The sequence below is a fragment of the Artemia sp. Qi Xiang Cuo genome, chromosome 21, assembly GCF_049724085.1.
Source record: "Artemia sp. Qi Xiang Cuo chromosome 21, ASM4972408v1, whole genome shotgun sequence".
Lineage (NCBI taxonomy): Eukaryota > Metazoa > Arthropoda > Branchiopoda > Anostraca > Artemiidae > Artemia > Artemia sp. Qi Xiang Cuo.
The window spans coordinates 52,643,873-52,669,079 of NC_142814.1; the positions used below are offsets into that span (position 1 = coordinate 52,643,873).

The following is a 25,207-nucleotide window of genomic DNA, read 5'->3' on the forward strand; positions in this document are numbered from 1 at the left end:
TCTCCAGATTTTCTACGATCACCTGGTCAATACATTCACCTCCATGTAATTCACGTATAATAATTTGTGATGCTGAGGATAAAGTGCTGATAGCTTGTTAAAGTGGTTCTGGAAACGTAGAGAGTGCCCAGAAAATAGTTAGCCACATGCAGAAAAAATTGAGATTTTCATTTTTGTCACTTATATATACTATTTTAATGGGGAAATAGCATGTAAATCATGAAGATACACATGGATCGATTTCAAAGAAAAGGGTCACGCCTTTCAAATTGAGAGTCGAATTTAGACCAAGGTTGCCTCACCCATGTGTTCCACTGGACGCCAATAAAACTTCAAATAAATTAAAAAACTAAGGGAAATAAAGCAACAAAATTCAAAGTAAAAAATTAAAATTGAATTAACATGTTTACAAGAAAATAATGAAATAAAGTAAAAATATAAATAAGAAAATAAAATAAATAAAACGTCTAATTAAAATTGAAAGTAATTTATGTTAAGCCAACCCTATCTAGATTATCTCAGATTGAAAATAATTTATTTTAAGACAACACTGTCTAAACTATTTGATTCTTCATTCATTTTTAATTCCTTGCTGCTTTTTTCATTTCTGTTTATCTTTGATATCTATTCAAAACCTATCCACCAAAAAAAAGAAAAAGGGAAATATCAGTTAGTGATTCATAGATAAATTTCTGATATTTTAAAGACTCCAAATTAATCAAATTCATTTACAATAAAAGCCATGTACTTGGAAATAGTAAGTAAAACCTTTGTTATTTTGATTTTTAATACCAGATCCCTCATCAAACAGTTCGTGGTAACAAACTGTAAGTAAGGAGTGACCCGGCTCAATGGTAACCGAAAGTCTAAAAAACGGAATTTTGATACCAATAGATACATTAAAAGAATCAAATTTTAATGCTGATTTCAAATATATAAGTTTTATCAAGTTTAGTCTTACTCATCAAAAGTTACCCGCCTGAGAAAATGTGGCTGATTTTCGAGAAAAGGGGGAAGGGCCCCCTAAAAGTTATAGAACCTTATTGAAAATCACATCATCATATTTGGCGTATAAGAGAACCCTACTGTAGAAGTTTCAAGCTCTTATCTACAAAAATGTGGAATTTTGCATTTTTTGCCAGAAGAAAGATCACGGATGCGTGTTTATATGTTTTTTTTTGCTTCTTTTCCCCAGCGGTGATCGTATCAACCCAATGGTCCTAGAATATCGTAAGAGGGCTCATTGGAATGGAAATTAAAAGTTCTAGTGCCCTTTTTAAATGACCAAAAAAATGGAGGGCAACTAGGCCCCCTCCCAAGCTCATTTTTTTCCCAAAGTCACCCGATCAAAATTTCGAGATAGCCTTTTCGTTCAGCATGGTCTAAAATATGATAACTATGTCTTTTAGGATGACTTAGCCCCCCGAAGTCCCCGGGGGGAGGGCTGAAAGTTATGAACTTTACCCAATGTTAACATATAGTATTGGTCATTGGGAAGTAAACAGAACTTTTCAGGGGGGATCTTTTCTTGTAGGTGGGGGGGGGGGGTAGGGGGCTATATGGGCGGATCTTTCAATGAAGGAAGTTTTCATGGGGGAAGGGAAATTACTATGAAGGGGGTGCCGGATTTCCCATCACTATTAAAGAAAAAGATCAGAAATTAAATAAATAAAAAAAAGTTTTTCAACTGAAAGTAAGGAGCAACATCAAAACTTAAAACGAACAGAAAATATTACGTATATGATTGGGTTCACACCCTAGTCAACACCTCGCTCTTTAAGCTAAATATTTTTTAGTACTTTCAAAAGAGCTATTTATTCTAATTAACGGCCTTTGTGATTAAGGGGCCATTTTTAAAGAATATGGACAAAATTTGAACTTTAGCTTAAAGAGCAAGGTATTGACTAGGGGCAAACCCCCTAATATACGTATTAAATATTTATGAATATAGAAGTTCGTTACGTAAGTTAATTCGTAAGTTACGTATATTTATTACTTATAAAAACGTTTGTAAATAAAATTAAACAACTTTCAAGAAAACCATTTAATCAAAAAAAAGTAAAATTAATATACAAATTTTGTTTTAATTATTCGTGTACGGTGAGCCAAAATCAAAACCTGCGTTAATTCAAAAACGTTCAAAAATGAAATAAAAAAAACAAAACAAGTTTTTTCAACTGAAAGTAAGGAACGACGTTAAAACTTAAAACGAACAGAGATTATTTCGTATATGAAAGGGGCTGTCCCCTCCTCAATGCCTCGCTCTTTACGCTAAAGTTTGACTTTCTCACAACTCTATTTTTTGTTAAACAATAAAAAACTTTAGCGTAAAGAGCGAGGCGTTGAGGAGGGGACAGCCCCTTTCATATACGGAATAATTTATGTTCGTTTTGATTTTTAACGTCGTTCCTTACTTTCAGTTAAAATTTTTTTTTTTTTATTTATAGGTAGTTTCGTATAGTTAGATATAGTTACTCACAATGCCTCACAATTTCAATCAAATGCGTTAGGTGAAAAGACGGGTAGTTGAAGAAAGGGGGGATGGTTGACCTCCATCACTTTTGACTCTTAAGAGGGAACTAGAATTTTTATTTTCAACCAGATGAGCCACCCCTAAAGTATCAACCCTAAAGATATTGTTATATGTTCTTTAGTCTATTTTGAACGGAGTGACCATCTCACAATCTCAATCAGATGCGTTTGGTGATGAGAGAGGTAGTCAGGGAGGGGATAGTTGCCCTCCATTGCTTTTGACTCTTAAAAGGGAACTGGAACTTTCCATTTTCCACCAAATGAGCCTGTTCTAAAGCTTATACAACCATCCCTTCTATAAAAACCTTAAATGCCCCAGGACATAACTTACAAACCTTGCGCCTGGGCTCTGGGGGTTTATTTCAACCCCAAAAGCTTTGTCATATGATATTTGGACTGTTTTGAATAAAATAGCCATCTCGAAATTTCTATTGGATACACTTCGTGAAAACATGACGTTTGAGGGGAGGGGCGTAGCAGCCCTGTGATCACTTTAACTCTTCAAAAAACCCATAGAACTTCTTATTAACAATTCAATGAGCCCTTTCTAAAATCTATGTGACCACCCTTTCTATAGAAACCTTACATGTCCCCAGGCTATAACTTACAACCCTTGCCCTGAGGGCTATGGAGGAAGAGGGTGGGATGTCAACCTCAAGACATAACTTCTGGACCTTTCAACTACGCTGAACAGAATGGCTACCTCAAAATTTTGATTGGATGTGTTTGGAGAAGTGATGTGAGTCGAGAGGCTATTTACCCTCCAATCACTTTCGACTATTACAAAAAGGGCAATAACCCTCTCAATTTCCAATCGAGGTCCTTTTTGAAACTTCAACTTCTTCTATATTAAGTGTCCTGGTCTAAATAAATAAAATAATAATAATACATTGCACCAATATCGTTTTTACTTAAGAATTGCTGTTGCAGTACATATGATACTTATACCAGTGTTTACTCGTGGCATATTGCAAAATGAATGAGGAATATACAATTGGCTATATATTTGCACCCAAACCCCACAATTTGCAAATCCATAGCCTAAACTATGTATTTCCAATGTATTTTGCCACACTTCACTTTTGTTTCAACTTAATACACATTAACGACTAAACAATATATTTTAAATAGCTATACAGATATAACTAAAAATATCCGACAACATTGATCCAGAACGTAAAATGTAAAATCACCCCCTTTCCTTATTTAAATTTTTTGCAGCACTGACTAGTGAAAAATTAGATAAACTTTTCCTAAAATTCTTGGCATAGGAAAAACCCTTCTTAGAAATTTTTTGCCAAATGTGTTCTCACAAGTTCAGACAAAGAAAAATTCCGTAACGGTAGTCCAGTTTCAGTAGTTGATTACGTAGTAGCATTTTTCCTGTTGTCAACGCCAACGCAATTGGAAAACAAGATGTGAAATTTAAAAAATTATTTTTTATTACGAATTAAAGTTTAAATTTTTGGACAATTAGCTGAAATACTTCTGGATATGTTTTTATAATTCAATTTTGAAACAAAAAACTAAGAAGGTTTATGTTTTTTTGTGGAAGGAAAAAGAATTGGACACATAGTAGAATTTCGGGAAAAAAAATGAATCTAACTTAAAGACAAAATGGAAAAAGAAAACGAATCCTTTGATAGGGGGGTGCGGCAGAGGTAAAGGTTTACTGGAGAAGACTAATCCCTTTTTTTATAGCTCAAGGCTCTTAAAAATAGATGTTAATATTTTTTTCAAATAGTTATTAGTTTTGAATGCAATTTGGAAATAAATATTTAAAAATTTTACGTAGAATCCCGAAACTCCTGTGCTTACTCTTTAGTAAGTAAATAGCCCCTGAAGTGAAGGATTTATGATCTGCGCAAAACTCGAATCAAAGCTAAAGCAGTCTTGTATATGAAAAACAAAATTGGCGAATATAGTTTATATGCAGGCAGTTGCACGGGGATTTTTTTTTTCTGGAGGGGGCAATAATATTTTTTTTGATAATTTGAAGGAAAGACCCACACAACATATTCCCTGCTTCTGCGCTATTTCATAAAAGTTTGGCTAAATATCAACATTAGAGAGAATAAAGCTCTCCTATAGGTTCTTATTTCAAATTTCACTGTCTTTGAAAAAATCAGATCAATTTCAAACATTTCTTGCGGCATTTTAAGCCAATAAAGAGAACCATGACCTAAATTCTATTTGGTTGGTTCTCCTAAACGAAAATTTTAGCTATTGAAAGACACCAACAAATTTTGAGTCAAAAGATTTTCCCATATGTTGCCCCTTTTGTATTTTAGAAGAGATAGAAAAATAACAGCCTGAATGCTTTTGAAAGATTTCACACAGGCATATTCCCCCCTTCCCAACTAAAAAATAAATCTCAGGGTTTGCTCTTATCTTGCTCTACTGTTAGACCAATGTAAAACTAAACGTAAAAGGGTCATTGGATAATGGTTTGAAACTTACAACAGATACTTGAACTTTTAAGCAATATGATCGGCTGAAATAGGTGAAGCAAAACCTGACAGAAGTGAAAGGGTGACTAAATTAAACCTGCTAGGCCAGTGGTTCCCAACTGATTTTGGACCTAGGCTTTTCTACAATCCTAGTAATGATGAAAGCTCGTGATATTTAAATGTCATATGTCAAAATTTTCGTGTTTTACCTCAAGGAAGCTTAAAAGACTATTACTTTGGTATCTTTACTTGGATTGTCCTCTATACATATATCATATTAATGAAGAATATTGTCTGAACACAACACCTTATATCATAACACCTATTATCTCCGGTGTCTCTCTTTATAGCCAAATTTCTGTATATATATTTTTTTTTATCTCGATTACCTCTTTTTTGAGGCAACTTTAATATATACTGTTAATGCCCTACCGCAATCTTTTAAAGAGGCAATTGAGATAAAAAAAAAATGTATATACAGAAATTGGCTATAAATAGAGACACCGGAGATATTTCATTAAGCCCAATTTATATTTTTTCTACCCTTTTTGATTTTATTTTTCATTTATTATTTCCTTTCCTTTCTTAGTTGCATATGTTTTGAGGGTTTCCAGGATATTTTTCGAAATTTGAATAGATTTGTTTTTTCTACAACCTTTTACTTCCTAAGACTAATCAAAGTTATAGTTACCATTCCTTAATTAGCTAAAAACAGTAATTTTTTTCTCAGACTAGACATTTTCTTTTAAGTTTTTTTTACGGGTTGTGGTTCTTAACTAGGTTGTAGCAATGACGATTGTAAATGACTCTTCACTAAGGATGTTGTTATATCACCCCTTCTTTGCACCTTACCTATCATATTCTCCCACCCTATGAAGTTAACTAGTAAGCCCTTAGTCTATACTATACTAACCTGAACGAAAACCTTTTGACTTTTAATTCATAAAGATTTTACAGTTTACCCTAATGTACTAAGTTACATATTATGTTTCTTTTTGCATGAATTGCAAAAGAAGTTCCTCGCTGCTAATCATCGTCAACTATCTTCGACTAAAGTTCAATTTTTTAATTATTTTGAGAAGTCGTTTGGTAAATTGAACGGTTTGTTTTCGTAGTTAAAATTTATAGCTTTTAATTAGTGTTGCTGCTCATATAATTTTAAAATGTATAATTGTAATATATTACGTATAATTATAACATAATATTAATTGTGAAATAATTACATAACAAAGTCGAATTTATTGATCGAAGTAAAATCAAATCTACTGATTTGGATGATCATTCACGTTCGTAAATAGATGGCGTTTGATTTCATTTCTGATAAGTAAGATATATTGCAAACGAGACTAAATGCTAACTGAATATTTCTCAAAAAGAATATCCAAATTATCTCAAATTTTCTCTTCAAATATTATCTCCTGTTTTATTCCTTTGTTTTAATTCCCTCCATCACCCTGTCTCTCCGCCTCGTTAAATCCCCCCTTCGTAAAAATAACAGTTCATTAGGGAAAAATATTTATATTCGACAGTCTGAAAAACAGTATCTATAGTTCATCTTCTGATGACGGCCAATGTATATGCACCAATATCCAAAAATTTTATAGTTGTTTCCCTGTCAAATAAGAGGATTTGTACCTATTGGATTGTTATTTGTAAAAGCAATGTGTTCTTCAAAAATACCCAAGAGGAATATAGAGACGTCAAAGACTCTATAAATACTCTTATTTGCCCAAAGTGAACGCAAGTTTAGAAATTTATGAAAGAAATATATTTAATATTATATGGCTGAAAAGCATTCTAGCATTTCAACCTTGCCTATTTTACTTTTTCTGAGGCAACGCTGTAGCGTTGCCTATAGTAAAGGCCATACGGCTCCAATGTTTTATTATTATTTATTTTTTTTCCCAGAGGCACTTCATATGGAAGGGGTCGCCGTAGAAGCTTCAAAGGCGGCTCATTCGATTGGATATCGAGAGTTCTAGTGCCCTTTTAATAGTCGAAAATGATTGGAGGGCAACTAGCCCAACCCACGCCCATCATTCCCCAAACACATCCAATCAAAATTTTGAGATAGCCATTTTGTTCAACGTAGTTGATTCCCAGATAGAAAATATATTTTTGAGGAGGATACCCCCCACAACTCTCAGGGCAAGGGTTTTAAGTTATGCCCTGGGGGCATCAAAGGTTTTTATAGAAGGCGTTGTCGTAGAAACTTCAAAACAGGCTCATTCAATTGGAAATTAAAGAGCTAGTGCCCTTTTTAATAGTCGAAAGTGATTGGAGTGTAACTAGCCCCCTCCCCCCCCCCCAAGCCCATCATCTCCTCAAACAAAACCAATCAAAATTTTAAGATAGCCATTTTGTTCAGTGTAGTTGATTTCCAGATAGAAAATATATTTTTGAGGAGGATATCCCCCGACAAACTTCAAAACAGGCTCATTCGATTGGAAATTAATGGGCTATTGCCCTTTTTAATAGGCCAAAATGATTGGAGGGCAACTAGCCCCCCCCAAGACCATCATTCCCCCAAACACATCCAATCAAAATTTTGAGATAGCCATTTTGTTCAGTGTAGTTCATTTCCAGATAGAAAATATATTTTTGAGGAGGATAACCCCCGACAAACTTCAAAACAGGCTAATTCGATTGGAAATTAAACGGCTATTGCCCTTTTTAATAGGCCAAAATGATTGGAGGGCAACTAGCCCCCCCCACGCCCATCATTCCCCCAAAACACATCCAATCGAAATTTTTAGATAGCCATTTTGTTCAGCGTAGTTGATTCCCACATAGAAAATATATTTTTGAGGAGGATACTGCCCCACAACCCTCAGGGCACGGGTTTTAAGTTAAGCCCTGGGGACATATAAGGTTTTTTATAGAAGGCGTTGTCGTAGAAACTACAAAACATGCTCATTCGACTGGAAATTAAAGGGCTAGTGCCCTTTTTAATAGTCGAAAGTTCTTGGAGTGTAACTAGCCCCCTTCCCCCCACGCCCATCATTTCCCCAAACACATTCAATCAAAATTTTCAGATAGCCATTTTGTTCAGCGTAGTTGATTTCCTAATAGAAAATATATTTTTGAGGAGGACACTCCCCCACTACCTTCAGGGCAGGGGTTTTAAGTTATGCCCTGGGGGCATATAAGGTTTTTATTGAAGGCGTTGTCGTAGAAACTTCAAAACAGGCTCATTAGATTGGAAATTAAAGGGATAGTACCCTTTTTAATATTCGAAAGTGATTGGAGTGCAACTAGCCCCCCCCCCCACGCCCATCCTTTCCCCAAACACATCCAATCAAAATTTTGAGATAGCCATTTTATTCAGCGTAGTTGATTTCCAGATAGAAATTATGTTTTTGAGGAGGACACTCCCCCAGAACCTTCAGGGCAAGGGTTTTAAGATATGCCCTGGGGGCATGTATGGTTTTGTAGAAGGCGTTGTCGTAGAAACTTCAAAAAGTTTCATCCGATTGGAAATTCAAAGGGATAGTGGCCTTTTTAATAGTCAAAAGTGATTGGAGGGCAACTATCCCCCCGCCCCCTCCCAACACCCATCATTCCCCTAAACACATCCAATCAAAATTTTGAGATAGCCATTTTTTTCAGCGTAGTTGATTTCCAGATTGAAAATATATTTTGAGGAGGACACTCCCCCACAGCCCTCCGGGCAAAGGTTTTAAGTTATGCCCTGGGAGCATCTCGTGTTTTTATAAAAGGAGTTGTCGTAGAAAATTCAAAACAGGCTCATTCGATTGGAAATTAAAGTGATCGTGACCTTTTTAATAGTCGAAATTGATTGGAGGGCCGCTCGCCTCCCCCCTACGCCCCTCATTCCCCGCACCAATCCAATCAAACGTTTGAGATAGCCATTTTGTTCAGTGTAGCTGATTTCCAGATAGAAAATATGTTTTTGAGCAGGACACTCCCCCAGAACCTTCAGGGCAAGGGTTTTAAAATATGCCCTTGGGGCATATAAATTTTTTTAGAAGGCGTTGTCGTAGAAACTTCAAAAAAGGTTCATTCAATTGGAAATTCAAACGTATAGTGCCCTTTTTAATGGTCAAAAGAGTTTGGAGGGCAGCTACCCCCCCCCCCCCTACGCCCATCATTCCCCCAAAACACATCCAATCAAAATTTTGATATAGCCATTTTGTTCAGCGTAGTTGATTCCCAGATAGAAAATATATTTTTTGAGGAGGATACTCCCCCACAACTCTCAGGGCAAGGGTTTTAAGTTATGCCCTAGGGACATATGAGGTTTTTATAGAATGAGTTATTGTAGAAACTTAAAAACATGCTCATTCAATTGGAAATTAAAAGGCTAGTGCCCTTTTTAACAGTCGAAAGTGCTTGGAGTGGCGCTAGCCCCATTCCCCCACGCCCATCATTTCCCCAAGCACATTCAATCAAAATTTTCAGATAGCCATTTTGTTCAGCGTAGTTGATTTCCTAATAGAAAATATATTTTTGAGAAGGACACTCCCCCACTACCTTCAGGGCAGGGGTTTTAAGTTATGCCCTGGGGGCATATAAAGTTTTTATAGAAGGTGTTGTCGTAGAAACTTCAAAACAGGCTCATTCAATTGGAAACTAAAGGGCTAGTGCCCTTTTTAATAGTCGAAAGTGATTGGAGTGCAACTAGCCCCCCCCCCCACGCCCATCCTTTCCCCAAACACATCCACTCAAAATTCTTAGATAGCCATTTTATTCAGCGTAGTTGATTTCCAGATAGAAATTATGTTTTTGAGGAGGACACTCCCCCAGAACCTTCAGGGCAAGGGTTTTAAGATATGCCCTGGGGGCATGTATGGTTTTGTAGAAGGCTTTGTCGTAGAAACTTCAAAAAAGTTTCATCCGATTGGAAATTCAAAGGGATAGTGGCCTTTTTAATAGTCAAAAGTGATTGGAGGGCAACTATCCCCCTCCCCCTCCCAACGCCCATCATTCCCCTAAACACATCCAATCAAAATTTTGAGATAGCCATTTTTTTCAGCGTAGTTGATTTACGCATTGAAAATATATTTTTGAGGAGGATACTCCCCCACCGACCTCAGAGCAATTGTTTTAATTTGTTGCCTGGGGGCATTTCGGGTTTTTTATAAAAGGAGTTGTCGTAGAAACTTCAAAACAAGCTCATTCGATTGGAAATTAAAGGGATCGTGCCCTTTTTAATAGTCGAAAGTGTTTGAAGGGCAGCTAGCCCCCCCCCTACACCCATCATTTCCCCAAACAATCCAATCAAACTTTTGAGATAGCCATTTTGTTCAGTGTAGCTGATTTCCAGATAGAAAATATGTTTTTGAGCAGGACACTCCCCCAGAACCCTCGGCAAGAGTTTTAAGTTATGCTCTGGGGGCATATAAGGTTTTTATAGAAGGCGTTGTCGTAGAAACTTCAAAACAGGCACATTCAATTGAAAATTCCGAGGGCTAGTGCCCTTTGTAATAGTCGAAAGTGATTTGAGGGCAACTAACCCCCCCTCTCGCGCCCAACTTTTCCCTAGCCAATCAATATTTTAAGACAGCCATTTTATTAAACGTAGTTTTAAGTTCTGGAAATTAGGTCTTTGAGGATTACACCTCCCCTAAAGCCCTCAGGGCAAGGATTGTAATTTAAGGATTCTCCGAATCCTGCATATTATTTCTTATAGAAGGATGCTCGTATAAACTGTAGAGAGGGCTCGTTTGATTGAAAATTGAAAGTTTTTGTTCACTGTTTAAGAGTCAAAAGAGATTGAAGGGCAACTAGCCCCTCTCCCTCCTCCACGCCCTCAATGCATCAGGTAAAAATTTTGAGATAGACATTTTGTTAAAATAGTTCAAAGTTCTGATAACAAAAACTCCACAGCTCCTCGTAGTGAAACTATATTTGTCTTGACTAATCTTGAAAATAACTAATAAATTAAACTGAATATTTGATGCATAATGATATTAATTGCTAAAAGCTCATCAGTTCAAAATTTTACTGTAATTTTAATATTTATTTTCAATATTGAGTACAAAAGAAAACATTTGAAATATAATTCTTTTTCAGTAAAGTGCCAATGACGTAGTAGGTTTTAGGCTTCTGCAGTGAGACGATACCCAAACTCTTGTTTGTAGTTATTTTTATTCGATTCAAACTTGATTTGCATATTCAATTTAAGTTTCACTCGTTTTAAGATTTATTTATTCATTTACATTAATATATATTGTATGTTTTGTTCGCATTGATTGTTTATTTAATTTCTTTTCGTTTTAAGTTTCATTTATACTTTAATAGCAAAATATTTGTTTTCGTTTTAAGCTAGAATTTCATGTTCAATCTAAGCATTACTCACTTTAAGATCTATTTATTCATTTATATTATTACTTGTTTTATATTTTTTTCTAAGATTGCTTATTTCCTTTCTGTTCGTATTGTGTTTCATTTATTCTTTAAAATTAATTTTTGGTCGTGTTTATTTGTAATTTTAAAATTTATTTTTATAGAATTATCTTAAGATTAAAATGTCCTTTAAATTTATTTGAAAAACTTATTTTTCGGAAAGTTTGTTTTAATTAATTATTAGATAGAAACCACTATTCAAAAGGTTACTTAAAATAAGCTTAAGTACATTTTTCTGCTGCCGTCAAATGCTTCGAACACCAAAAAAACTGCATAAACTTGATTTTTCCTATCCGTTTTCTTTTGTGTGTCTGAGGTGGAAAAATAAATCTACGCATGGAGTCCCTAAAAAAAGTGTACTTCAATTAAAGTTTCGTCTATTGGATTAGTATGGACATGCTTTCACATACTCTAATAAGTGGAGTTGAATCCGAACACTACACGAGGAAGCAATTGACACAAGAATGACAAATAATGGCAATGGAAAAAAAAATGAAAATTGATACAAATTTTATTAATGACAGCTCGTAGGGTTTAAAAAGAGTTTAGTTTCAACCAGCGAACCTTCATGTAAAAGAGAGGGTCTTAGAATTAAACTTTAACCTTTTGCAATATCTATTTGATTAGTACTAACTTCCCAAATGGAATGATAATTAACATAAATAATGTGGAATTTAATTAACAGAATTTCCTACATTCATTATCCGTCTTACACTGATTTGAAATTTTTACTTTTGACCTTGAAACTTGACAAAAGTCAGGAAAAAAAATTTAAAAGTCTCGAGAAGAGCAAACTAGTTTAGAATACTTAAGGAAATTATGTCAACAAAACTATAGGGCAAAATGTAGGGTAATAGCGACCACCAAGCAAAACTAAAATCACTGGTTCTCATGTGAAAAGGGCAATAAACATCTTTTAGTTCTACTAAGAAAATTTTTTAATATTCGGTGAGAAAATATTTTACACCATACTTCACCACACACTTTTGTAGCATTGACAGCAGGACGGAATTTAATGAAGCTTAATTTAAGTAGAACTGTTCAAAAATACTTTTTCAATGAAAATTTATATCTATTTCAGACTGAAATGCTAGCACGGCCAATTTTGGTCTCACTTTTCACTTCATCAGTGTTTCCTCCCAAGCTTTAGTTGTTATATATTAACCCTTGTTTAATTTTTCGGTCATAGAATAAATTATTGGTTGTTTATTACAGTGTCAATTAATTTTATGATTATTTTCTCTTTTCTTCCTTTAATATGAGTTTTTCTGTAGCTTGAATCTACGGTTTATCAATGAAGTTAAACTGAACTAATTTTGGCCTATTTTTAAAATGTCATTTGTTATCATGTAAAACCGTGACAGACTGAATGAGAGGCTGCTGCTTCATTTTTTTAGGCTGATATGACTTGAACCGGCTTTCAACGATTAATAGCAAGTTTATAACTCGAAGAGTAACTCTTATTGTTATTTTGGTGAAATTGTATAGTATTCCCTCTAAAAGATCAGCTATTTGTCTTTTCAAAATCCAATGCAATAAACAGATAATAAACCAACAAATATTTTTACTGTTGAAACTACTTTTTTATACAGAAATATAGTTAAAGAAAAGTAATAGCTATAGAAAGGTAATCTACCTAGAGTGTTCTTTGGAATATTTCAACGTTACACATTTTTTGGCAGGAGTCTTGAATCAAATCAATCAGAAAGGCTTAAATCCCTCCCCTCTCACAAAAAAACCTTGAGCCAATAAGACGAACGAGATTGAATCTCAATCACATTCAGTAGCCTTCACACCCCCCCCCCACCACCATAAAAAAACTATATTCAGTTAAGTAAATGTACTTTTGTTGATCCCAAAAGTATGTCTAAGAAACCATATCTTCTTCTGCTGAACAATTTTGGAACAATCTACACAAACAAGTTTGGAATATTCAAACACAATACAAGTATACTTTAACGTATTTTATCTAGCGCGTAAGAGCCAAAGCACCAAGCACCGAGAGAGTTAATCTTCATATAAAAATAAAGCTTTTAATGTGCTAAAGAGCGTTAGACAATGATGTCTTACTTCCCCCACGTTTTTAATAATTCAGTCATTCCAGCCCAACGTTCTATTGAGTACACCTGTATTTCCGTGGGTTTAGACGTGTCTTTACTTACGGATACTGATAATATCCTGAATCTGATTCGCATTTTCTCTGGTTGTCAGAGCACTTTCTCGAAGTTAAAACTAGAATATCAGCAAATTGGTTCGAGCTTTAATGTGGATTAAACTGTAGCTGTCGGTTTCAACTTCAAAGTATGCTCCGATAAATCCTTCCAAATTACTGAAACTTGTACCCCCCCTCTCTAAAAACCTTATTTACCTGGGAATGCCCCGTTGAAATTCAATCAAAGAAACTATTTAGCTTGCCATCCAAAATCTTGAAAAAGACAAGGATAGCTAATGCATCACTTGTCTCTAACGTTACAGACCTTAGTCGTTTCCATCTTTCTAAACTTTACAATAGTCTAACTGTGCCTCATCTTCTTGCTCTGTCTCCTATTTGGCAACTATTTCCTGCTTCAAAACAAAAACTTGTTCCCCAGATTTGTCTTAGATTTGCTAAATTCCTTTTGCATATGCACCCTTGGGCTAGTACCTCTTTTTTGTCTCAAAATTTAGACTCATCTTTCCATCTACAATTATTGATAAAAGAGTAAAAATTTTAAATCTTCATCCAGAAAACTTAATCACGATTGGTCTTCTCTATTTTTATGATCCTATGATTGGGTTTTGATTCTTATGCCTTATAATTAATGTCTTATGCGTTTTCTGTCATGGTTTTACTACGTTATGGATCTTATGATTATGTTTTTATGATTGTAAAAACTACTAATTTATGTTCAGTGTACAAATTTTCTTCTCTTTTCTCTTTTTTCTCCTTATGTTGTACTCTTTCATTTAGGAGATCTGCACTCCTTTTTGTTTTGACAGGTTATAAATAATTTGAATTGAATTAAACGAAAAAAATACCAACTCCTACTTTCTATATTTATTACCTTAAACTTGGGTTCACTTTGGGTAGATTAGAACATCTATAGAGTTTAAGGTTTCTATTCTTCTTCCAAAATTACTCCCACCGAGACTCCTTGACTCAGAAAGGGATTTCAAACTCCCTTTCGTTCACTTTGGGTAGGTCACGTTCAGTTGGATATATCCCTCTGAAAGACATAACTTGATTTTCAAAGACAGAACACAAAATCCTCACAATATTTGTTGAAAAAAAATTGAAAAATACTTAATAAAGTGCAGAAGAAATTTAGCTGCACGTAAAATGTGTTACCTACAATTATTCTGTATCTTATAATGTAAGAATTGTTTTGCTAACATGTTTCCTTCTCAACAGCTCCCAGTCTAGAACTATAGAAGAGAGAGGGGAAAAAACACGAAAAAAGCATAGATTCAAAATCATGAAAGGCAATTGACTTACGTAATATCTCACAGACTTTTACCTTGTTCAATTTTACCAAAAGTGATTTGTTCCAATTTCCATGTTGTTCAAAATTTATTCAGAACTCAATGATTTATGCAATGTCCTCTTATTGCGATAACATGGTGGAATAAACGAGTAATAATTCCTTGAAAAGTGTCAGTGTCAACCTGTTAAAAATTTGACAATAAAATTGAATGATCACTGAAATTAAAAACTAAACTGGACAGGACTTTACGGCAATATTACCCTCTAATGATAAGAATCTTTCCGTAAATAATCATATTCAGCCTGGAATTGAAAGTTGGCCGTGAACAGAAATAACGTAAGTCCAACCGTAAAAAAGATAAGAGAGAAGCGACGGACAAGAAAGGAGAAGAGGAAGAAGGAAAAGAACCACAGAAAAGGTAACTCTTAATCTAACTCTCATTAAAAGATCAACCTAGGCTATGAGTGACACGTTAGCTAAACCGTGAAAATAGGTTGCAGGTCTATTCAGAAGAGCAGCTGGCGTTTACCCCCCCCCCCCTGGCGAATATCCCCCAGAAAATACTTCTGCCCCCTCCCCCGAGGAAAATACCCCTCTTCGGTAAATAATCCCCCGCGGAAAATACCCCCCCCCCGTGAAAAAAAAACTTCCAAAATTCGAGTTTTTTTCCTTAGGGAGAAGGCATTTTGGTGCTTATGTATTATACGCCACTCACTCAAGTTTACACTGCGTAAAACTCGAGAACAAACCAGTTTCTTCGTTAGTATCTTTCAGCTTATCGCGAGACAAGACAAAGACAAGTGACAGAATAAATGGGAAATATATAATTTGGGCTATATATTTGCTCATAAGGGCGGGGGGGGTTAAAGTATTTGGACAGTTTGAAGTCGGAAAACAATTCTTGCTTAAAAATATGCAGAATAATTGTACCTAGCACATTTTGCGTGCAGACCCACTATACTTTACCTCCCCCCCCCCTAATGTGCAAATATGTAGCCCAAATTTGTTTCTGAAGTAACGAAGAAACGAACAAAAAACCGGTTTTTCCTCGAGTTTTAGACATTGTAAACTTGAGTGAGTGGTGTATAATACACAAATACCGGAGTTTTTCATGAAGAGCGAGCCGGATTTCCCAGAATTATTTATAGACGATCAGAAATTACATTGAAAAAACTAGTTTTTCAGCTGAAAGTAAGGAGCAACATCAGAACTTAAAACGAACAGAAATTATTAGGTATGGGAAAAGAGTTTCCCCTTCAACAAGACCTTGCTCTTTACCTTAAAATTTTGAATTTTTGTCCTAATTCTTTAAGAACATTCCTGAAACAAAATGACCATTTAATTAGAACAATAAACTTTGTTCAAACATTCTATAAAACATAACTTAATCGTAAAGAGCAAGGTATTGAGGAGGAGGCAACCCCTTTTATGTACGTAAACCCCTTTTATGTTAGTTTCTGTTCGCTTTAAGGTTTGAGGTTGCTTCTTACTTTCAAATGAAAAACTTGTTTTTCTTTTTATTTAATTACTTACAGATAGTATTTGTTAATGGGAAACATACGTAACAAGTATTTTAAAGAAAAGTAAAAAGCCTCATTAAACCAAAAATGAGCAGAAATAAAGTCAAATAATCTTCAAAGTAAAAACTATGGAGTCTAATAAAAAAATATTGTATAAAATATTTTTTCAATGAAAAAGATTATAACCATAAAAAATGAACAGAAATTATTTAAAAAAAAGTGTTTCTACAAAACAAGTTTTTCAATTATTATTAAAGAGCCTCGTTAAGCCAAAAATGAGTAGAAATAAATTCAAATAATTTTCCGAGCGTAAAACTACCACAAATCAATATCAATAAATGAATTAAACCAAAAACGAACCGAAATTACAACAAATAACCAGTTCAAACTTAAAATAAGTAAAAATTAACATGAGTAGGGCTGACAACACCCACGCCTTCTCAAGACCAGAACATAATTTGCACTTTACTGAAAACCAAATACATTTTAAATGTGTTTACTTTTTTGACTTTAACAAATGAAGAAGTACTAGGAGCATAAGGAATAAATGTCAGAATATGTATATCAAACTGACAATACACGGGTTTTTTTTTTTTTGAAAGTGCAAATTATGTTCTGGTCTTGGGAAGACTTGAGTGTTGTTAGCCACTCCTTTTAGTTTTTGCTCGTTTTGAGTTTGACTAGGCTATCTATTGTAATTTCTGTTAGTTTCGGATTTCATTTATTTATTAATGGTGATTTGTGGTAGTTTTACGCTTGGAAGATAAGAAAAACAAAATCGTAGAATTTGACAACGCTTTCGTCCGTTAGAACTAAAAAATAAGAATTTGTTGGTTCCCAGAGCAAAGTGTCCTTTCAAAGGATTGGTGAACCTTCTGAAACTTTTTGGTGCCATATGTTTTAGCTTAATTTTGATGATTGCTCGCCAATATTTTTTTTCTTCTTCATTTTTTTTAATTTGGTGCCCGTTACTACCAAAATTGCAGAAGTTCATATGGAAGTCTTTTCAACAAAAATAGATTTGCGTTTTTTTTAAGTTTTTAAGATACTTTTTCCCGTTCCTTAGCACTTTTCAACAAAACTAAAAAAAACTCAAATAAAATTCTCAAATTTGGAAACCTTATTTTTCCACGAAGGGCGTTGGCGATTTTCCAGGGGTATTTTACAGGGGGGGGGGTATTTTCCGAGGTGAGGGGAGGTATTTCCTGTGGTGGGGGATTTTTCCCGGTGATAAATGCTTAGAACCCTTCCTTAGTTAGCTGCTTTTTGGTGGCTCTGCTATAGTGCAAGGGGTTATTTTCTCTTACTCAAATGAGCAAAACTTAGATTAGTTTATAAGGCTTCGATTTAATTTGGCCATCTCTCTCTGGCCAGGCTCCTCCCTTTGTTGGAATTTCTCATTAAATAGATAATTTTAGAAAATAATTTTGTCCCCTATCTTGTTGCCTTGGCCCTTGTTTTGTCTTCTTGCCTCTCAGTTTAGTTATATTTTAAGATTGCTATAAACTTTCTAGCATTCCCCTCAGAAAAAAAAATGAAGGGCTTGGATTCCCTAGGAATACTATCAATAGTATCAAACATCATTCTTCCTGTACTTTTATTATAAACCTTCACGTTAACTAAACAACCAGCCTTCACAGCGGAAAATAAAATATTCTTAAGCTTTGCTACCTGATTGTTTGCTATAGACGACTGTAATATCTACATAATAACAGTACCAACGTAAATTTTTTATCTTTTAACCATTATTGATAATGAAAAAAAAAACTCATTTCAACTGGAAGTAATGAGTTAAAATAAGCAAAGTTTTTAGTACTCTTGAAAAGGCTTCTTATTCTAATTGAACAGTCAGCTCCAGGTTCATTTATTTTCAAATCATATATACATAAGATAATAAGTATACCGTTCTTTACTTTCGGTTGAAAAAACTAGTTTCATTAAAATTTACTTATCAAAATAGATAATATTTGAATCTTTAATAGGGTGTGTTATGCAAAATAAATAACGGTACTTGGGCATTATATGGGCATTTCTAAAAAGTAAAGTTTTGGTAATGCTAATGAAATAAAATAAAATAGGATGAATTTATAATAGTTTATAAACAATATTGTACTATATATTTGCACATTAGGGGTGGGAGTGGGGGTAAAGCATTGCATATATCAAATACGTAATCTAACCTAACCTAGGTAACTTTCCCCCCTTAAACCCCAAAAAAACCCAAAATACGCAAGGAAGACCACACTATACATTCCATTACTTTATAGCGGTGTCTCGAATTAACCCGTTAGAAACGGGTTTGTCGCGACTGGTTTCCTTGTAACTGTCCATATAATGCCCAAGTACCTAAATAACATACACGTAATGCGTTGTCGTGATTGCTATCTATGTGATAGCTTGTGCTGAATTATCTGATCTTTAGATGAACAAACTAAATGTAACGAGGCTTTAGAATTATACTTCAGATTCTAAAGTGTGGATAAACTAAAACAAATCAGAGGAGCTTCAGAATATTATATCCGAAAAATTCCCCCTCTCCTCACCCTTAGACATTCCTCATCAGACCATTTCCAGGCCTCCAATTCACCTTTTTCCATACAAAAATGATGATTGTGAGTTTGAGAAGATGAAATTAGATAAGGCGGATGTTTAAGGAGAGGGCTGAGGGCATTCCCTTTCTTTTTGCAATAAAGTTTGCTCCTTTTAGGGTTTAATGTTGATCTTTTTTTTCCATATGATAATGCTTACTACTGTTTGTAAGTATAAAAGGCAGAGTTGCTTCGTTTTGTCATACTATCAGATTTGAGCCTTTAGGAAAACGATGAGACCTTTTTTTTCGAAGATAACTGAAGAAACTTCGGCGTATTTTGAAAATGTTATTCGTTCAATTGTTAAACAGCGGCAGACTGAATGAGAGGTTGCTGGTCCATTTCTCTAGGCTGATATGACTTTAACCAGCTTTCAAAGAATAATGACAAGTTTGACTTCAAAGATCCCCACCATGTGTTTCCTCTAGAAGATTAGCTCTTTGTCAATGAAAACTCAAATATAATCATAGGTAGCGCAATCGCGCTGTCTAAGTAAAGAACGATGTTGGCACAATGTACTATTTTTTTTCAACGCCAAAATATCAGTGGTTGTTGGGGATATATATAGACAGGGAATATATTTCAGGATTTTTTTTTGTAGGAATAAGTTTATTTTTAAATAATTTTTGGAATAAACTATCAAATAAACAGAGCAATTAATTTGCATGCAAAATGAAACAGAACACAGTAAATTTTAAACGAAAAGGTTTCCTGGCAAAGGGATCAATTTATTTAACCAATAATATATTTAATTATTATGAACTTAATCTTAATAGAAAATCAAACTCAAACCAAAATTACAGAAAGATTTATTGCTTCCGTAGATTATAACGAATGTAGACTTACTTCATGCAATTTCTAAATATTTGAAACTAAATAATTAGTCCCACCCAGAAACCTTGTCACAATTACCGTTTGAGCACCAGAAACTATCCCATTGTGTCCCAATTTTCAAATTTGTGAAATATCTTACATCAGCTTGCCGAACGATCTCTAGAGATTTCCAGCTGATTAGATGACCAAGGCTAAGCGTGTCTAACTTTTCTACTATATGCCAAAAAGTAACAAGCATTATCACATGAAAGTAAGAGCAACATCAAACCCAAAAGTGAGCAGAATTTATCTCATGCGAAGCATACTGTCCCTTCGTTCCTCCTCAAACTCCCTCATATTAACTAGCCCTACCTCAACCACCAAATTAAAATTTTGAAATTGGTAGGAAATGGGGTTAGGGGCCTAAAAACAAGTAAAAATTTTTTTTTTCTACTGGTCAATTTGAAAATTGTAGCCGTAAGTCCTTGCCCAAGGAGACTAATAAACAACAAATTATTCAAAGGATTGGTCCTTTCCCTCCTCTAACAAAAGGGCTAAAAAAAAGACCAAATTTTAATTGAACTGAAACCCATGTTAAATCTTGAGTGAGAAGAACCCAATGCACAAGAAAAATAGAAAAAAATGCTTCCCCTCAAAACGAAGCCCTAAAACGGGCCACAAAAGTGCCAAAAATATTTCCCCCTACCCATTTCTAATGGAAGGGGTTATCTTATAAACTTGGGAGGGGACTTGTTCGAATTGAAAATTGAAATTTATCGTGTCCTATTTAAAGCTGGAAAGCTATACAAGTGCAATCAGCCTTCCTCTTGGTTCTTTTTCTACTATCCGGCCCTGCTCTAGCCCTTATAATAGTAAGTAAAAATTTGGAGAAATGTGTTTTGTTTTATTTGTTGCTATGATCAAAACAGAAACCTGGTGTTTAAAACAGAACAGAAACCTGGTGTACAAAACATGAAACCTGTACCTATGTACAAAACAGAAACCTGGTGTTTAAAAACAACAAAGAATCAGTGTACGCTATTTTTGTTTATTGGCACATTTGGCAAATCAAGGGCATCTTAAAGAAATCGGAGATCACTGACAAACTTTTTGTGTGTGTTTGTTTCTCTTTTGAGTAATAGTTTTACAAGCCCTACCAGCTAACATCTTAAAAAATCTTAAAATTATACATAATATTAAAAAAAACATAAAAAACCAACTTTCAAATTCTTAGAGGTGATATCCAGAGGCTTCTAGCTTCAGTACATCCGTCAACTTCTTATCGCAGTTTCAGTACAATCCTTCTTTTAGCTGCAGCACATCCGTCGACTTCAAATTTGTTTGCATGGCATTTCAATAATGGAGATTATTTGACCATAGAATTTGATGTTTCTAATACTATCCTTTATTTGTTAGATACATGTTCTAATTATCGTTTTGTTGTTTTAATTTTATTAATTAAAAAAACTTTCCGAAAAATAAGTTTTTCAAAGAAAAGTACAGGCCATTTTAAACTTAACCTCAGGAGATACAAATACCTGTTAAAATTCAAACTCAAAACGACCAGAAATTATTATTAAAGAATAAATGAAACCCAAAACTAACAGAAATTAAATAAACAATCATAGCAAAAAACATACATTAAGTAATAATATAAATGAATCAATAGATCTTAAAGCGGGTAATGCTTCGATTGAATATGAAAATATAGCTTAAAACGAAAACAAATATTTTGCTATTAAAGTTCATTCATTTATAATATAAATGAAACTTAAAACGAACAGAAACTAAATAAACAATCAATGTGAACAAACATACAATATATATTAATGTAAATGAATAAATAAATCTTAAAACGAGTGAAACTTAAATTGAATATGCAAATCAAGTTTGAATCGAATAAAAATAAGTACAAACAAGAGTTTGGGTATCGTCTCACTGCAGAAGCCTAAAACCTACTGCGTAGGACATTACTGTGTCAATCGAAGAGACAAGACATGTAAAAAAAATCCATATTACCTTTACTCATGTATCATATAAAAAATATACCACGCCTATAAAGTCATATCTTCGGTTGTTTTTTTATGTTGTAATTATAATCAGCATATCATGAAAATTCGTGCTGTTCACAATACAGTGATTTTATATTAAATTTCATGTTTCTGTTAAAGTCATGGCTGTTTTCATACACCGATGGTTTTTTTCCTGGTATGGTTAAACGATTTTGATGGTTACGAAATTCTGTCTGTTAAGCAATATGTTAGGCGTAGTTTTTTTTATGTTTCGCCTTGAACACAGGTATAAAAACTCTGATGACGAGTTATTTTCTCAGTTCAAACTTGGTATTTGAAATAACACCATGAATTCTATCAAAAGGAATATTGATGAAAGCTACAAGCAAGAAGTAAGTTATTCATTTGTATTCTTGGCGGATAAAGACATTAATTCTAATATAATTTATCGGATGGTTTATACAATCCCCATATAGTTGACGAATCGCTAAATATTTTTGAGCCTGGATCTTCAGAGGTCGGTGAAGAGCAATATCATAACAAAAAAGTGCACAAATAGTGCATTTAAAGGGTTTGCGAGCTTATTACATGAGGCAAATCTTACTTTTTTTATTCTGGTCTACAACCCCTCCCTACAACCCCTCCCTCCCTCCTTTTTGGAGGGAGTGTGTGTTCACACACACACTCACACGCACACACAAACACACACACACACACACACACACACACACACACACACACACACACACACACACACACACACACACACACACACACACACACACACACACACACACACACACACACACACACACACACACACACACACACACACACACACACACACACACACACACACACACACACACACACACACACACACACACACACACACACACACACACACACACACACACACACACACACACACACACACACACACACACACACACACACACACACACACACACACACACACACACACACACACACACACACACACACACACACACACACACACACACACACACACACACACACACACACACACACACACACACACACACACACACACACACACACACACACACACACACACACACACACACACACACACACACACACACACACACACACACACACACACACACACACACACACACACACACACACACACACACACACACACACACACACACACACACACACACACACACACACACACACACACACACACACACACACACACACACAGCACACACGGGAGCATCGACTTCAAAATAGGAGACTGCGTGTACCTAAAGAACGAGGCAAAAACGAAAGGCAAAAAACTTTCCAACAAATATTCCGGAACCTACAGAATAGTCAAAAAGTATGACTACATTTGCAAAAACACACACACACACACACACACACACACACACATATATACACAAATACACACAAACATACATACATACATACACACTCACACACACACACACAAACACACAAAAACACAAACACTCACACCAACTCAAAAAAACACCACACCCAACAAAAACACACACACACACAGTCCACACACCCCGACAAACCAAACTCAAAAACACACAAAAACAACCACACACACGAAGAAGCAAAACAGCGATTGCAGCTGCTACTCGACGCCATAGATGAAAAAGCCGAGAAAGTGGGACTTGCGGTGAATGTCAGTAAGACAAAGAGCATGGCCACATCTGACTCCCCGCTGATACTAAAATGCAAAGGTAAAGCAATTAACCAGGTCAAAGAATTTAAGTATCTTGGGAGCTGGATTGAATGTGATGGTGAAATAGCTAATGAAATTAAGAGCAGAATTGGATAAGTGATATTGGCTTTTTATAAATTGAAACAAGTTTGGCGCAGTAGTAAATGCTCTTTGCGCTTAAGGCTCAGACTCCCAAATAGCAATGTGTTGTCCATCCTCCTCTATGCTAGCGAATGCTGGAAATTAAACGTCCAACAGGAGAAACGTGTCCTAGCCTTTGAGAACATAGAACGTGTCTTAGAAGGATCCTGAACATATCGTGGCAGGAAAAGGTCATCAACATAGAAGTCCGTCGGCGAACCGGTCAGCCATTAGTTACTGACCTCTTGATGCGTAGGAGATGGACGTATCTTGGTCATGTCCTTCGTATGCCAGAGGATCAACTCCCAAAAACAATATATGAGTGGCATCCCGAGGGGGGTGGTGGAAAAGAGGTCGACAAAGACGCACCCTAAGACGGCAGTACGACCGGGACCTGAGAAGTGTGAAGCTGTCTTTTTAACCACAGTGGGAGGATTTTCAGGCTGCAGCTCAGTTCCGAGATGTCTGGCGAGGCTTCGTAGACACCCTATGAGTCATTCCTGGCTCTGGAGGATCTAATGTCTAAGGAAGGTAATTTTTTTGGGTCAAAAATAGAAAAAAGAGTATGTTGATAACACATTAAAAAGAAAATTGAGTTGAATGAATCCTTAATGGAAATGCAAAGAAAATTTTAGACCGGAAAATAAAACAAATTTATTCAATAACTTATTCTGTGGAATTTTTTTTCAGATTAATATCTGTTTGTTTTTTAGCTTTTTCTTTGTATAAGAGAAAAATTTACTACCCATTTATCAAAGCAACCAATGTTTGTAACCCTTGTCATTTGTTGTGGTAAAAAATAGAAAATAAAACGTATGTTGAAAAAGTCCTGAATAGAAATACGAAGAAAATTTTTACATTTCCAAAAATTTTACAAAAATGCAGGAGGGGATATGTTCCCAAACGCTCCTCGTCTTTTTATCATCTTTGCGCAATATCTTATATTTTAGGAAAGTTTTCTCTTATTATACTTTGACTCCCTCTTTTTTTGTGTATGTTAAGATGTAATCTGTTTGTAGCTTTATTTTTAATCTTCTTCGTATTTGTTTCTTAACCAATATTTTTTCTAACTTTTTGTCATGCATTTGATTATCTGTTTTCTTATAGAAATTATTTTTTTTTACCTGAATTTGACCTCAGCACTTGTTTTGCAGAAGGATCATCATTTTGGTGATTCAGTTCAATTTCATTGCGACTTTGGATACGTTCTTGTTGGTAGTGAAAGCTTGCAGTACACACCGTAAGGAACATGGACAGGAGATGCTCCGGTATGCCAGTGTAAGTTTATCACTTTTTAAAATAATTTAAATTTGCTAAACTACCGATTTTGAAGAATGTTAATGACGGATTGATAATATCATATGATACATACAATACAAAATCTGCTTTTGGAGAAAAGTTTATTCAAAATTTAATTTACCTGGTAAGCTTTTATGTCGATTGATACAATTTAGAAGCAAATTGCTTTCCAACTTAAAGCAGAAAAAAAGTGTTTTATAGAAAGAAAGCAATTCCTGAAAGGAGGTATGCTTGTTCCCTTTTTAAGGGGGAAGACTGAAGATCTAGACCATTTTCTACAAGGATGTTCG

At 34.8% G+C, this 25,207-nt stretch overlaps 1 long non-coding RNA gene across 2 annotated transcripts in view; it reads left to right on the forward strand.

Moving 5' to 3' along the window:
• Nucleotides 1-25,207, forward strand: part of LOC148939725 (uncharacterized) — a 73,499-nt gene that overhangs the window by 29,068 nt on the left and 19,224 nt on the right. For both annotated transcript variants that reach the window (XR_016143522.1, XR_016143523.1), the window contains exons 2-3: nt 14,743-15,233; nt 24,773-24,896. This is a non-coding gene — a long non-coding RNA (uncharacterized LOC148939725). The remainder of the gene's footprint in view (nt 1-14,742; nt 15,234-24,772; nt 24,897-25,207) is intronic.